Genomic DNA, 16,709 nt, shown 5'->3' with positions numbered 1-16,709 from the left:
GTCATCCACCCAACCTTTGTGTCAATTTTGGGTTTGCTCTGGATTTGTTCTTCCTAGTTCAGTTTGTGTCGTGTTTAATGATCTTTTTCCACAGGTAGCCCCAATGTGGCGGATTTTTGGAAACATCTAAATATGTTTATGTATCCGGTACTGTGGCATATGAATGGCAGACGAATATGCCATAGCATTTTGTCTAACTTATGTGCTAGGCATGGCCATCAAGGTTTGGGAAGTTGGTGTCCCTTCCCAAGATGGTGTCTCCAATGTTTTTCTGACGCACACCTATCCATAACCACATTAACCCATATCCATGTGCACACCTGAGTTTCTTTCGAACCGCGGTAGATGCCGACAGTGAAAGGTAGGAGTCTTTTGAAACTTACACACTCATCTGAATTTATGCAATATTTGTGACACTTTATGCGACTATCAAGGACAATTTGATGCCCAAAATTAAAATAGTTGTACTACGATTTGAAAAATGAGTCTTGGCACACATAACGGCAGATAACTAACTTTGAAGGGAATTTTTTAAAACACAAAACTAAAAAACATGCCCTTGTTTCGTTCACTCACCCCTACCTTTACAGGATGACGACCGGTCCTCCTTAGATGACCACAGGCACGCAATTATCTTTCCTGGGTCCCCCGGCAAACGTCAAATTCCTGCATTGAAAGCTTAGCTGCAGTGCGAAATAAAGAGCCTTTAAGGTAACAAACAAATGAATATCTGTATTCTTTCGACTGCTTAAAATACATGTGATGGATTTATTGAGGACACTTTTGCCTCTTTTCCTCTATTCTTTAGCAACCTGGACTGGATCATAGAAAGATGATCCCATGGGCCATTCATCAACTCACTCTCACACACATTGAAGAAATGATAGGTGGGTAAACAGAAGTCTGGTGCAATATCCGCATTAGATCTTCTGTGACAGTGGTCAGTTTTTAATAATTGTGTACTTTCCTTTTTTAACAGCATTTGACAGGAGATGAGCCGCCCATTGTTCATATATAACCAAATTTCACGTGTCCTGAAGACGGCTTAAAGGGTCCAACCACACAATGGACGGATGTTAACAACACTGCCCTCCCTATTAAACCAGAAACACATTTTGTGTTGACACCATTAGTGGAGTGCTTTTTGATAGACATCAGAAATTGCTTTTCCACGTTCCCACTAACATCACTTTAAATGTGTCTATGCACCATTAGTGTTTTGCATGAAGCATTGAAGTTTCTCTCTGCATATTTTGTACTATTTTTGCATTTTTGCAGACTGTTTTGTGCATTTTTTGTATTTTGTATTTGAGCTTCTTTCCGAGATTTGCAGAGGTTTTATACATGCTTTTGAATAAATTATTTTTAAAGTGATCCTGACCCATGGAAACTGCGGATTAATGAATAGTAGTTTTGGAATCACCACACTAAAGCTGTTCCCTGACTGTGTGTAAAGGTGGGGTAGCTCGTGGGGTTTTATCCAGGTGGCCAGGACACAGCCATCGCTTTTGGATCCAGTTCCTGGGGGTGGGCCAGTGTGGGAAGATCACCCGGATGTGGGGTCCTCGGGAAGTGGGACACCGGAGGGTGAGACACATATCCCCTTCCCAATTACACCTTTTCCCCATCCTCCCAGGTAGGGTACCTAGGAATTCAACGGCCCCCACCCACTTTTCCGACACAAACACTTTCTCATGGTCAGTACACCATGAGCGACAATGGCTTAACACCAGAGCCGTATACCTGACAGGTCCCAACACCCTGGACAGGCAAGGTCAGGCAATTACGTATTATTACACACATCTGAATTCCATCAGACTTCCCCACACGTATAAAAGGCGTAGCACGAAAGCACACTCTTAGCGAGGCAAACTACATGAGGAAACAGCAGTTCCAGGATGGCAGTTTAGTACAAGGGGAAAGACGGCAAGACCAGAGAGAGTCGCAAGGAGGGAAGTATGACCTCTAAAGACCGTTAATTTTGTTAGCCCTGGAAAGTAAGAAACTGAAGACCAGGAACTAAGGCTTATCAAACCTGCACAGAGTATCAGAGGTACTCAGGGCACTCCCGTGTCGATAACTAAGGCAGAGAGGAGTGATTGCCGCTGTGGTACTGTCCTTGTTTTATACAAAAAAGCAGCGTCAGGAAAGACAGCACAGCCGGTGAGTCCGAGAGACTGATACCAAACCAGCTTGTGTTTTGAACCAAGGTTGCAAGCTGCAACATTGTACAAAGAGAATAGTGTGTGACGGATTTGCAAAGAGCGATTTAGATTTAATTGGAAACCAAAAGGAGTAGTGGAACTTTATAATTGAACTTTGGGAGAAAAGATACCATACACAGAGTGGTCCGGTGCCATGTGGGTGCTCATTCTAAAGTCTCTGTTAGCTATCCAATGGATGCTGAGTGTGAGAAAAAGGAATATTGAGATCGAAGTGGTCATGCAACGGGTCAAGATAAACCCTGTGCATATTTGAAAGTCTTCTCTAGTTTAAAGTACATAACATTTGGTCTGAGCCCAACTGAGGGAGACTAATTGAGTGAAAGAAAGGGATCTGAGCCCGGTGGAGGGGGATCCGGGGTGAACCGTGAGGCACCCGAAAAATAGTTATCTGAACATAGGTTGAAAGGGATCTGAGCCCGGAAGAGGGGGATCCAACGTTGACATTTTTGTTTTGAAAAGGATCTGAGCCCGGCTGAGGGGGATCCAGAGTGAACACTCAAATTGAGTGCTGGAAAAGGGAAATAACGTTTTTGTGCTGTCTTTGTATTCCAGGCCCTCTGAGTCAAGAGACTTGCAAGAAGTAAAGAGGCTTAGACACAGAAGGTCTTGAACTGTGAAAATGGAACTGTATCCTCTTGCCGCAGAAGCCAGAATGTGTGCTTTTCTCGAGTGAACCACCTTATCCCGTACTCAAAACGTGAGTAAAGGAGACTAGCGGCTCGAACATCCTGACTTATCATTTTGTGAACACTTCTTTCTTTTTCTTGAACATTACCCCACATTATTTTGTAAATTAGTGTTAAGGATTGGCAATAGGTTCTTTATTGTAGGACTCTTTCAGTTTGACAAGACTCCTTTAGGACTGCATTATTATTATTTGATGGTTGTAGCTTGCTCCCATCTGTAGATTTAGGTTTAGATAGGTATTTATCTCACCCTTGTGAAAGTTCAATAAACACCCTTGAACTGTGGTCACTTGTGTCTGTCTTACTGTTGATAAGATGCCTTCCTTACAGGGTCCACCTCTTAAGGTACGCTTTAAGCTTCGCTAGAAAAGGGTCGTAATTCACTCATTCTAACTCTCCCAAATCTCTTGTAACCCCAATCCGCAGATACAGAATTTTGACATGATCAACTCTCATTCCCAAGTATGCCCTGCTCGGGTCCACCAAGGGACTCTGCTTTTGGATAGGCATGATACATGATTTTTGCATGTTTATTTTGAGGCCCGATAGGTGACCATATCTCGATATCTGGTCCATAAGGGTCGGGAGTGATTCTGGTATATTGGTGAGGTAACCCAGAATGTCATCTACAAAGAGCGACAGTTTGCATTCAATCTCCCCTTCTGATATCCCTTGTATACTCTGGTATTGTCACAGCCAGTGGTTCCATGGTCAGGGCCTACAGCAGTGGGGAGAGCGGACAACCTTGTCTTCTGCCCCTTGTCAATGTAATCACATCAGAAAGCCCCCATTTATTTTTACACGCGCTCTGGGCCACCATACAGCGCCAGAACCCATGTCTGAAAGCTGCCGCCTAAACCCATCCTCTCCAGAACCTTCATCATGAAGGGACACTTAACCCTGTCAAAGGTCTTCTCCGAATTGAGGGAAACCAAGCAGGCCTCTAGGTACCCTGCTTGAATGCAGTGGATAAAGTTAATGGTTTTCCGTATGCTGTCCGACCCTTGACTACCCTGGATGAAGCCCACCTGGTCGCTGTGAACTAATGTTGGTAGAACCGTCTCCAGCCTCCCCCCCCCAAAACATTTGCAAGACTTTTCACATCATTATTTAGGAGGAAGATGGGTCAGTAGGAAGAACACTGAGTGGTATTTACCTTCCTTGTGGATCGCTATTATTTTTGCCATCAACCTCATGTCGGGAAGGACTTCTTCCTGCAGGCAGGCATTGAAAACTCTAACTCGATAGGGGTCGAGAAGAGATCTGAAGAATTTGTAAAACTTCATAGTAAAGCCATTCTCCCCTGGTGCTGTGCCCCCTTTATACTTTTAATAGCTACTACCACCTCCTCCACAGTAATGAGGGCATCAAGGATCTCCGCCTTGGTGTACGTTAGACCCGGGAGGCACAAACCCTCGCAAAATGCATCTATTTGTTCCTCTTGACTGTCCCATTCTGATGCATACAGCCTGCCATAGTACTTTGCAAATTCCTCCGCTATACCTCTCTGATCCCGTCTGACGAGCACTTATTCCGATTTAATACATCCTATCATCCTTCTCTTCATTTCCTCAATCTACACGTGAGAATCTTATCGCCTTTTTGCCTTTTTTGTGGTACCTCTGTCTCAGAAACATGAGTTTCTTCTCAGTATACTGGACCAAAATTGCATTCAATTGCGCTTTGTATCAACGGAGTTCACTCGAGATCACAGGGGACATGTAATTACCCATGATTCCCACCCGGCTGTAATGTAATGCAATCTTATGACGAAGCTTCGCCTCTTGTATCGCCCTGTCTTTCTTCTTCCGAGAATCTATCCTCATCACAACTCCCCTGATTGTGGCACAAGTATTGGAGCCCCACTGTGTCGTTAAAGGTGAAATACTATTTGACTGCATTCAAAAGCTCTTGTGAAACCTCCTTATCCTTAGAAAGGAAGTCGTTACACGGCCAAGATCCCGTGGGGGGTGGAGCGTGATCAGTCTCCAATGCCACCCTCACCAAGTCATGATCTGACCACAGGATTGGGGCGATATGGGACTCTAGGACCTGAGCCTTAAGATGCATATCAACTAGAATTATATCTATCCTTGAAGAGCAGTTGTGGACAGCCGAGAAGCAGGTAAACAGCCTATCTCCTTCTGTTCGGGGAGAGAGTGAATCCACCACACCGAGCGGGTCATTGATTTTTCTAAATCGTTGGGAATCCCCCTCATTACTTTGTGCCGCACCAAACTTCCCCAACCTCTTGCGATGTTTCTTAGGGTCAAGCACCATGTTAAAGTGCCCTCCTACTATTAAACGGCTCTCTACAAATACGATCAATTTATCTCTCACCCCCTCCCAGAAGTCACGCGGACCCATGTTCGGGGCGTAAATTGAGCACAAGGTAGTTTGGGCACCGTTGATGTTCCCCTTGACAAAGACATAGCGCCGGTTCTCATCTGACATGACGCCGTCCGCCTGATATCCCAAGCGGGCTGAGACCAGTACCGTCACCCCCTTTTTCTTTTTTGTGTCTGAGGCCATATATATATTTCCCCCAGTTCTCTCGATCTCAAGTGGAGTTCCTTATCCCTGACCCCCTCACCCAGTAAGAACCATCAATTTTTTACTTGGGGAATTAAGACCATGTACATTGCGGGAGCCAATAACAACATTATCCATTGCCATAGTCTGCCCTTAGCCCTGCTATCACCAACCTCCTCCCGCTCGAGTGACCCACCCGTTGCATTGCAGTAAGTGCGTGGTCCTGCTGAAAACACGGTATTGATGAGAAACCCCTAACATAGAACTTACATAAACTCCCAACTCCCCGCCCCCTAGGCATCCGAACCCGCTCAGATGCATCACCTGAGACAGAATCAAATCACCATCAGTCGTCCTGAATGTAGGATCCAGCTCTCAAAGCTCACTTCACAAAGCCCCCCCTTGGATAGAACATTACAAATCCCTCTCCTCCCCTAACCCCATCATTTTGTGTATTGTTCTGTCAAGCCCCCGCTAACTGAGCTATTAATCTGCACAGCAACTTCTCCAAAGTGACCTCTCCGTCTTCCCGCAACTCTGAACACGGCCAAATCTAAAGCTCATGGGGGCCCGGTCATCTGATCATCCTCCCCCGGGGGAGTGTTGAGTTTCTTGAATTTGCGAGATCTTGGGATCCTGTGTCTGTCTGGCCGTGGGCTCTGATTGGCAGACCCTTCTCCTGCAAGCTCTGAGTTCCACTGATGGGGTCCAGAATCCTCCATTAGTTCCCCTGAGACCCATTGAATGTTGTCTTCTGTCACTAGTTTGTACGAGTAGCCCTCATTTTCAAAAGAAACGAAGAAGGGGAACTCCCAGCGGTATCTAACCCCCTTTTTATTTAGCCATTTTGTGAAAGGGGTCACATTGTCTTCTCCTAACCAACGTGAAGGCCGACAAATCCTGGAAAATAGTTATTTTGGTGGGGCCATAGTCGAGAGGGCCCACCTTCCTGGCCCTTTCCAAAATCTTCACTTTTTCAGAGTAGTAATGAAATCTCGCCAGGACTGTTCTCGGGCCTCTAGCTCCTCTTCCAGTGCAGTGAGCCCTATCAATGGTTGGTTCATAAAGAATGACCAAGCTGAACAGAAGCCTCAGGACCTTCATTATGGAGCGATTAATGACGCTCTCAGATTCTCCCTCCTTTTCTGGGAACCCAAAGAAATGGAGGATGTTCATTCACTCCCTATTTTCGAAGTCATCCATTTTCAAGTGAGTCTCTGCTTCTATGCACTCCAGTTCTGAAATTCCCATGTCTATTTGTGCCTTCATCGTGTCTAGGGTTGTTTGATTATTCTCGATGCCTTGGACCCCCTTGTCTAGAGGGTCCATCCTTTGATCCATTTTATCTCGTCTTTTATCTAGTACGTGCGGATCCCTTTGATCTCCTCCATTAATCCGACAATGTCCTTTCGGGTTGCGGCTGGGTCGTCTGCCATGATTTCTTCTCGGGTTGGGACAACGTTAATCCTGGTGTCCAAGTGGGGTTGAAATTGAAATTCAATAGAGCAGGCCTCCAAGCCATCAACATCTGTAGCCTGAATAGAACCCTCTCTGCCTGTAGCAGAGGATCGAACACAGTTTCCACTTGGCGATTATCTAGATGTTGCCAGACTTCGGTTATTCTCTGTGTGCCCCGTGGTTGGCTTCCCGATAAAGTGGTCCAGGTTGGCAGACCTCCAGGTTCCAGGCGAGCTCCAAGGCGATGGGGGGCACAGTGGATCTCTCTCCTTTCTCCAAAAGTGGGTTTGACTTGCAGGGGACATGGACCCACATTGCTCGGGTTATGGGGGCTTGGGACCTCAGGTTTTTTGCATCAGAGTCCATGTGGGCTATGATGGCTTAACATCCCAATCGGTTGGCTGGAATCGAAAAGTCTTCAGCTCAGTCCTTCAGGGAATCGGTATCTGGGTCCTCCGCACCCCGAGTAGACCGCCAATTTGGCTCCTTTATTTTTTCCTTTCCTCTGCAGGCTTGATCCTGGGGGCCTCTTTATGATGGGGTCACTCTTTTATGGTTTCCTGCTGTTCATGACCTAGGTCCTGGGGTTAACCCAGTGCTGGTTAGGAGTGCTTGTGGAGGAAACCTCCTGGGGATGTCCCACGAGTTTGTGAAGGCACTCAGGATTGGTCTCTGCTGCCGGGCAATGCCTTACTCCTGGGAGTCCCTCCAGGCCCTCTCCCCTGTATTGGGGCTCGAGCCATATGCAGGCACTCACCATCTTATGTCCGCTTCCACCAATGACCACCAGGGGCCCTCTGGGCACTTTCTCCACTGCTTACCTCCACACTGCCAGGTTCCGGGATCTCCTGGTCAGCGCCAATCACTGCTCCTGTAACAGGCCTCCAATCATGTCAGCATCAGGGCCCCGACAGCGTTGGCCGCTCTTCACCCCCCCTCATCCTGGGAGAGCTTCCTTCGTGCTTCCAGAGTCATACCCCATGATGTTTTCAGCGGGGATGCCCAAGTGTTGCTGCCAGCCCGGGCTTCCCCAATATGCGCCCCCCCCCCACTTAGTGAGCTCGCGGGCACCTCAGACTCCTCACACTAGGTGCCTCAAAAAGACTTGATGGGCCATTCCGGTGTCTGTTCCTCACCTCGCTTCAGATGCCCACATTCTTTATTTATTTATTTTCCCCCGTTAGTGGTGGGGTTGCAGGAGCTCCAGGTCTGTTCCCTGCTGCCTCCTTTATGACCGCCCTTCAGTGTGGCCTCCTCTGTGATGCCTCACAGCTGCGCCGGAGCCTCTCTGCCGGATCTCGTGGATGCCGCCGCGGTCTCAGGACACCTCTGCCTCCCCGCTGCAACACCGTGAAATAGCTAGCTCCGCATAGGGGACACCAATCGCCTCCAGTTTTGGAGCGCTTGTGCCCCCATTCTTCCTCCACAGGGAACAAGCACCAAAAGCAACCTTGCGGGGGGGACACAGGGAGCTCAGTGCCCCTTTACTTCCTTCAGATCGGGAGCTTGTCTAGCAGCTAGCTACCTTCCATGCGCCCCCTGGTGGCCTCGGCATTGCATTTTCGACTGGCATCAAGGGTAAAGCCAACATGATGAGTGCCCTTACATGGCTGTACTGGTCTACATTAGTGCAGCCAGTGTGGATATATTGTCTTGCCATGAAATAGCATGTTTTATTGGCATAAGGGTAAAGCCAATATGCTGAGTGTTCCTACATACCCGTAATGACCTACATTGTTGCAGACAGCCTGCACATGGTTGGTTACTGAGGCATTGCATTTTTACATGCATCAACGGTAAAGCCAACATGATGATTGTTCCTAGATGGCTGTACTGACCCACTTTGGTGCAATCAGTCTGGACATGTTTTCCTACTGTGGCATTTCATTTTTACTGCCATCAAGGCTAAAGGCAACATGATGTGTGATGTGTATTCTTACTTGGCCATACTGGTTTACAAGGGTGTAAGCAGTCTGGATACATTTTCTTACTGCGGCATGACATTTTTAACTGGGAAAGCCAAGAGGAGTGTGTTCTTACGCATGGATACTGGCATATTTTGGCAGAGCCAGAATGGACATTTTTTTTTATAGCATCATTATTGGCATTATGGGAAAAGCAAACTGGAGTATGTTCTTCTATGGAAATACTACTATATATTGGTGCAGCCAGCATGGACATTTTGAGACACAGCCAGCATGAAAAATGTGTTATATTGACATATATTGCTTGCAAAAGCAGCATGAAAATATGTTGTAAAGGTCGTCTGTGCACTGTTGTTGACTTAGCATTTATTGGATCTTTTCATATGTACCCTTACAAAACCGATTGCAAACTGTGTTTTTTACCATATTTTTCAAGAAAGTGTGTGGTAAAATGCAACATTTTAACCCATTATTTTAAAAATGTTCTCAGGTAACAACCTCCCAGAACAACCCGTGGTTGGTTCGGGCCCCCTTGCAACGTTCAGTCGTGCCCGCATATTTCAGGGTAACATTTAAACTCGTCCAAGTAAAACATTGACTACACACCACTGGTGATGTCTTATTGTTACTTCCTACGTGACATGTTTAATTATTTTATTTATTGTACATTTGCAAGTGCAGTGAAAATTAGTGCAGTTGGGAGGGGGCAGGTCAGGGTGGAAGGGCTAGGATAGGATGAGGGAGGGAGGAGGGAGAAGAACAGGAAGGCAGGGGCCCCAGGGGCTGGGCAACTGCTGAGGGGGCCAGAGGAGAGTCAGGGGTAAGGATCAGCTAGTGCGGGGAAGGGGTGGACCAGATTCATGCTAGTCAGAGAAGGGTGCCTGAGGGCAGGTGCTGGTAAGGAGTACTGGGGTAGACTGGGCAAGGAGGGCCTGTCCCCAGTAAGGCACATGAGGGTCCAGGCATCAGTCGCAGTGGCAGGGGGACATTTAGCAAGGGAGGCGGAGAGGGAAAGAGGAGGAGAAAGGGAAAGTCTTTAGAAGTTTCCGAGTCTTAAGGAGTTCCGGCTAAAGTCTAAGAAGGGCAGGAAAGCTGTTCCAGAGGGAAGCTCCAGCAGAAGAAAGATCTACCCCCCACTCTCTGCAGACATGTCTAATCTGCAGACAGTTGGAGCTAGAGCACTGAAGGACTCTGGCAGGGATGTATTTAAGGAGAGAAAGTTCGATGTAGTGGGGTCCGAAGCCCCAGAATGCCTTGTGGATGATGCAGAGGGTCTTAAATTTGATCCTTGCAGCCACCGGGAGCCAGTGGAGAGATTTTAGGGCTGGAGAGATGTGATCCCTGGGCTTGAGGCCAAGGCTCAGTCTTGCGGCCCTATTTTGGATTAGTTGAAGAGGGCGAGGGGAGGAAAGAGGCAGATTGAGCAAGAGGCCATTGCAGTAGTGCAGCCTAGAGAGAACCAGAGCTTTGGAGACATTGAGCTTCTGTGAAAGGTGAGGAAAGGGAGAATGCCTCTGAGGAGCTGGAGCAGAAAGTTGGACTTTCTGGCAAGGTCCGTGATGTGAGGGGAGAAGGAGAGAGAGAGGAGTCGAAGATGACCCAAAGGCTTTTTGCCTCACAAGTGGGTGAGGGTGGGGGCCTGAGGAGGGCAGCCAGGGAGTAGGAGGGAAACAGGGAGCAGGCGTCCCAATGGGATGGATCTCAGTCTTACTGACATTAAGGGAGAGATCATTAGCAGAGGACCATGCCTGAATAGCAGTCAGGTGGTCAGGTATGAGAGAGGAAGTAGAGGAGGGAAGATTAAAGGAGAGTTGTGTGTCATCAGCATAACACTGGAAGTGAGGGGAGAAGGTGGAGATCAAATGGGCCAGAGGGGCAAGGTAAATATTGAAAAGCCACAGCGATCGTATAGATCCCTGAGGAACGCTTCAGGTAGAGAGTGAGGTGAAGGAGAGGAAAGGGGCCAAGACCAATGTGCTAATGTAAGCCACTTGAGAGTGCTCATTACAATTCCACAGCATGAATCATGAAATCGATGCAGTAACAATGCAAAACTGATGACACACTAAGATGTAATGAACATATTTCATGACACGTCATACATGAGTTCATGCAGTTTATCCACTAAATGAACACATGTTTATTATTGTGACACAATCACGCTAATTCGATTTTAAGTTCTACTGCCAGGCTGTAGTGCCTGTCAATAGTGGATGCCATCTCTGTGGCGGTCTTTCAGCGATTTCCCAGATTTCTTTGTGTGGGCTCCTGTTTTGATGTTAAAGATCCTTAATGCACATGCTTTATGAGGCAATGTTCCTTCCTATGTATTCTCCAGGGCAGTCCTAGTTAAGCCTCATTCGGGGATATTAAAGTCCCTGGGCCCCCAGGAATACATCATACAACAACCAAACCCCGGCTTGCATTCATTCTAATTCGAACATACAACTAGCGCAGCAGATACTGCCTTTAAAAGTGTGTTGATACATTCTGCTTCTATGACCTGCCTGTATTATATATATTTCAGAGGCTGATAGTTATGTTTGATGACATAGAAACTATTGACGGTGCTCGCATGTACTGTTTATAATATCCGCATGATGGCAGTAGTGCACTAACAATCTATTTCGGAAACATACCGACATCTGCGGAGATGTGTCAGCACTTCCACACGGAACTCATTAGTTTGTGCATCATCTATATGCACGATACCCCTGCCTCTGAACCTAGTGGCCATCAGATGTCAACACGCGTCAATGCCGACAGTTGAGAAATACACGACAAACATATTCTAACTTATTGTAGTCAATGTAATTGCAAAGGGGCAGATTGTCAAAACTTTTAGTGGCGCAAGTGATGAGATGTACCCACAAATGGGATGCAGTTTGCAAGGTGCACAAAACAAAGGCACTCATCTGCGCCTTGTCGGAACCGGCACCATTGGGTGTGCAGTTCATGTCGGGCTGTTCCTGACCCTGCCATGCACGTGGAGCAGGAGGTGCTTTCGTGTTTCACCTGGCCATGATGGGCCCTTTCAGCCCCGATCCCTGTGCAATGGGTTGCTCCCACGTGGGTGCTGGCACAGCGCGTCTTTTGGACCGCTGGCCAGCTCCACTGAAATGCGCCAGCCCCCCTTTACAAGGTTTCGCAAAAGAGTGCACATAAAAAGCTGCATCCTCGGCACATTTTGCATTTTCTCTTTTTTTTTTTAGACTATGGGCCTCATCACGAGTTTGGCGGTAACCCTTAAATCCGGCGGTCGCACTAATGCCGCCGGATTTAAGGGTCCGCCAAATCAGGGCTTTGGCGGATTTCTCACCAGCTCTGAGCTGGGGGGAAATCCGCCGAAAATTCGCGCTATTACCGCCGGCGGGAAAACCGCCGGCGGTAAGAGCGCGAAAATTCCCCATTGAGCCCAATGGAGCATGGGGCATTCCCGAATGGGCTCAGTGGGGGATGGGAAATTACATTACCGCCAAACCCGTGATCCGGCGCTAATAGCGCCGGGTGTTTGGCGGTAGGGAAAATACCGCCAGCGTTACTGTCATTAAGTGCACATGAAGGAATGGCTGTGTGTACTGCCGTACCATAATGTTTCCTGGCTATTGCCGCACTTTCCTGTTCCATGCCCCCTCTGGTGATGTGATATAGGTATTGTGATGCCCTTACGATTGTTTTTACTATTTCAACGGTAGGAGGTGTTTTGTGTTCTCGTTTCCTTGTAGAAGGGAGAAGGGGTTCATTGGGCCCCTATTTACGGGGGCAGAGTAGTAGAAAGCGTCTCTCGGTCTCTCCTCTCCCCGTGTTACATTGTTGGCAGATTGTGGTGTCTCCTGTGTTTAGCAGGGGCCGTGGCCGCTTGTCTCCATTGTCTCTCTCCACTCACCCAGTCTGCATCTGGGCAGCTCGTGGCTTTTCACGCCAGAATGCAGTGTCCTGTAAGAATGAAACTTTGCACATGTGGGGTGTAGACTAGTTATACTGCTGCAGCTTTCACTCCTAGTAGGCCCTGTATTGCAGTACTGTTCTTCCCAACTGGCCGAGTAATACTTAATCAATACTTTCCTGCAGCTTTTCAACAGTTTTTAATGGACTGTTTTTAAATTCCTGCTGCCCCCCCCCTGTCTTGCCTAGTAGGAACGTTTCTGTTGTTCTCCCTCTGCACCCTCCCTCCTCCCCCCTGCTGTCTTGTTATGACTTGAAACACCATTTGCGGTATAGGAGCATTATAATTACCCAATAAATAAATAAATAAGGTCAGACAGAGAGAGTGCTGCCAATTGCAAAACCTCTCCATCCGATAGAATAGCCAATGACGACGACTGTCTAAATACAGGGGTAATATGAAGGATTGCGTAAAAAACAGCACCCCTAAAAGAGATATAAGGATATGCTATTGCATGAGTGCCCTTAACTGCTTCGTACCCCAATAGAATAGGATGACAAGGTTTTTGCCATAATGCCATCTGGGTGTGATGACAGGTCGATGTACAGGATGATGAGGTTATATGCGCATCTGTGTTGTGGATGCAGAATGTGAGGCTATATGGAACCCTGAGTGTTGTGAGTGGGTCCTTGAGTGTTGTTGAGACAGGGTTCTAAGGTTCTACAGTGGCAGTTGAGTTGCTGTGCTGGCTTGTCAATCTGGAAAAATGAATACCCTTAATTTGAATAATAGACATAACTTGATGGCCGTGGGACAACCGTTTTATGCACCGAATTATAGAAATATAAACTGCTATGCTCGACCAACGAGCGGCCATTTTAAATGTAGCAAGAATCGCCATTTTGCTTGTTAACCATTGCTCATTGCTTTCTGTCTAAAAACTGCTTTGCAGCTTGAAATTCTTGCGGATTCTGCTTACTCTGCTCAACTGTTAACATTGTTGTCTGAATATGAAAGGACAAGGTCGCGGGACTGAAGAGTTTGTTGAAACTCCTCATGAGTAGCCCAGAGAGGAATGCCACGCTCCCTCTCTGTAGCCTTGGGAGAGAGCTGCAGGGCATTTAATCACTTCACAGCTGCCAGCCAGTCTCGTACGATGGTAGAATATGTTAGAATAAAACAGCTAAAGGCTTGAATTATGCTCTTCCTACGGCCCCCCTTCGCAAAACCCTTTAGAACGTGTCAGCTCCCAGGACACGAATAGTACCTCATAGATAGCAAAGCTTGGAATGTGGCTCTTCCCCCGTGTGCAGCTTGCTTCCAAGAACAGAACCACCGTGTTCTGTTCAACAACTAAAAGATGCCTCCGCACTTTCTAATTGCACATTGTTACTAGAATAGACATCGAAAGTGTCATAATCGTCATACTCGTCGGATATGTCCATCGTCATCCCGAGTTCAAAGGAACTTAATAAAGAGGGGTGTTAAACATGACATTGCTGATTGTATGATATGCATTTTGTATATATGTAACTGATGTACGTAATTCGCTCTCTTGCGTCCCTCGAGGTCTAGGAAACTCATGTCGCAGGGCGTGAGATCAGAATTGGCCAATTGATACTATTTTTTTGCTTGCAATAAACCCTAGCATTGGGAGTTTGAACCTCGTGTCTGGTGCTTCTTTTCGTGTATGGTTATTGCCTTGTTTCCATAGCACGAGGGACCCCTATGGGCCCCTTTCAAGATGGCGCCCGAATAGGGACCCTCCCCCACTTGCCCCATCGTATACGTTGTAACGGAGTAAAGGCGGAAGAGCGCCGAGGACGGGACGGTCGAGCCGGGATCAAGAAGTGTACGGGGCGCCCTGTAGAAGTGAGGAGAGATTCCTTCCGCAGATCTGCACACATCTGATCCCTGATCGACGTACCGGGCCAGAGGGCAAAGGAGGCGAGGGTCCCGAGGCGAGGCAGAAGCTAGAGAAGCACAGACACGACGTTGGGAGAGGTTGCGTTAGAACAGGCGACTTGTTTTATCAGGTGAGTCATTCCTCGATTCAAAGAGAAACCTGATTTTTGGTAGAGTGTTGATTTTGCAAACTCAAACATCCAGGTAAAAGTTGGCTAACCAAAGATGAAGGTTAAAGAAACATGCCTGGAGTACTGTCCACTTTAGCGGGGCTTTTCAGCTGCGGTAGACAGACCTGGGGGAACGCCGGCTCATGATATGTATGCAAACTATGGTGTGGGTGCGATAATATTTTGTGAAATTTGGCATAGGCAAACTAGAAAGCAACCCGACCATCAGTGGCCGATTAATGGTAGTTTTGAGATTGGGAGGATAGATAACCTAGAAAGGGTGCTAATTAGAAAGAAAGCGCGACCTGCAGCTTTTGAGACTGTCAAAGATTGGAGGAGGGAAGGAATGCTCCGACTTAGGAGTAGAGAGAAGCATGCGCGTAGGCACAAAAAGAAGCTTAAGGTAGCAGAAGAGAAGGAAGAGGAGGAGTGGACAGCAAGTCTAAGACGGGAAGGGAGACGTGACCAGATGAACATAGAAAGAATATACCCACAGCGGGAAATACACATAGCAGACGAATTAATGGAACATTTGTTAACTAACACGGGTCGAGGCCCAAAACCAGAATCGAAACCAAACACGCCAGCAGTGACTGCGCAGGCCCAACCAGTAGCTCTCATACCCCCTGCTGTAGCCCAAGCACTTCCCCTCAGGCAAGCGTTAACCCAAGCCCCGCCCACAGCGCAAGCACTCCCACAAGTGTAGACCGCGGACACACAATTTCCCAGCATCCAGGAAGGCCCTTCACAGATGCCAGCTGTGTCACTCGTCCCATCCGCACCTCCCGCTCCAGAGACAGATTCAGCACCATCCGCCCCTCCCGAAGTCGAAATTGAGACCGGGGAGGCGAGAGATGGGGCTGAAGGAACAGGATTTGGACGGGTAACTCGAAGCGCGATCAGCAAAGAAAGAAAGATTGAATTACGGCAAGAGGCAGAAATGTACATAGACGGAAATGATGGGACGGCAGCATTGGCCTCATTGTATGGGTACCGAAGAAGCAACGAGAGACAGGTAGTGTTGGAATGCATGGGGGAAATTTTAGTGGGAGAATGGAAAAAGATACTCGGGAATTTACCGCCACAGCGATTGTTAGATTTGAATAAGTTAGCACGCAGTGAGCAAAGAGATGAGGATGTAAGAAAACATGTGCACAAACTCATTGAAGTAAAAAATGAAATGGAAGACAGATATGCTGAGATGTTTGCTACACCTTAGTATAGTAAAGAGTATATTAAGAAAGGCAGGAAGGAGGCGTCAAGGTTGAATATGAAAGAATCATGGCCAAGAGTTTTTCCAGGTGGTACAAAGCATTTGCCAGTACCGGGACAAATAGGTGATAAACAAAGATTGCAGGTATGGGTAGGGGAAACCATGCGATGGATGTCGAACAAAAGAACGTCAGTAAAGGAAGTAAGTGAGATATGTAATGGGTATCCATTGGAGATGAGAAAAGAAGCGATGCAAACGATAGTAGGGGTGTTACTGCAGCAGGTCATTGGATATAATAGAGGTAGAGGAAATGCACAAGGCAGAGGAAATAAGAATAATATGCATGGGGTGTCATTGGCATTAAATCAATGTGCGTATTGTAAGGAGGAAGGACACTGGCGAGCGCAATGCCTGCACCTACAGAATAGAGGTGGGTTTGGTCAGAGAAGGCCTCATAGAGGACATCAGTGGTCAAACGGCCCAAGCAGAAATAACATGCAGCAGCAGCAGGGATATACCAATGGAGGTACTCAAACCCAATCCTATGGTCAAAACCAAGCGCAACAGAACCAGGCATTGAACCAAAGTGTTTCGAACCAAAATCAGGGCGGGCAGGGCCAACAGAGAAATGATCAGAGTGGAGGACATCGAGGGGGAAATGGGAATATTTTTGATACACAACCAAACACGTATTATAGCAGTAGCGGTG

The sequence above is a fragment of the Ambystoma mexicanum genome, chromosome 11 (assembly GCF_040938575.1).
Source record: "Ambystoma mexicanum isolate Mex_15411 chromosome 11, UKY_AmexF1_1, whole genome shotgun sequence".
In the NCBI taxonomy this organism is placed as follows: Eukaryota; Metazoa; Chordata; class Amphibia; order Caudata; family Ambystomatidae; genus Ambystoma; species Ambystoma mexicanum.
Note: the sequence above shows the minus strand (reverse complement) of the source record.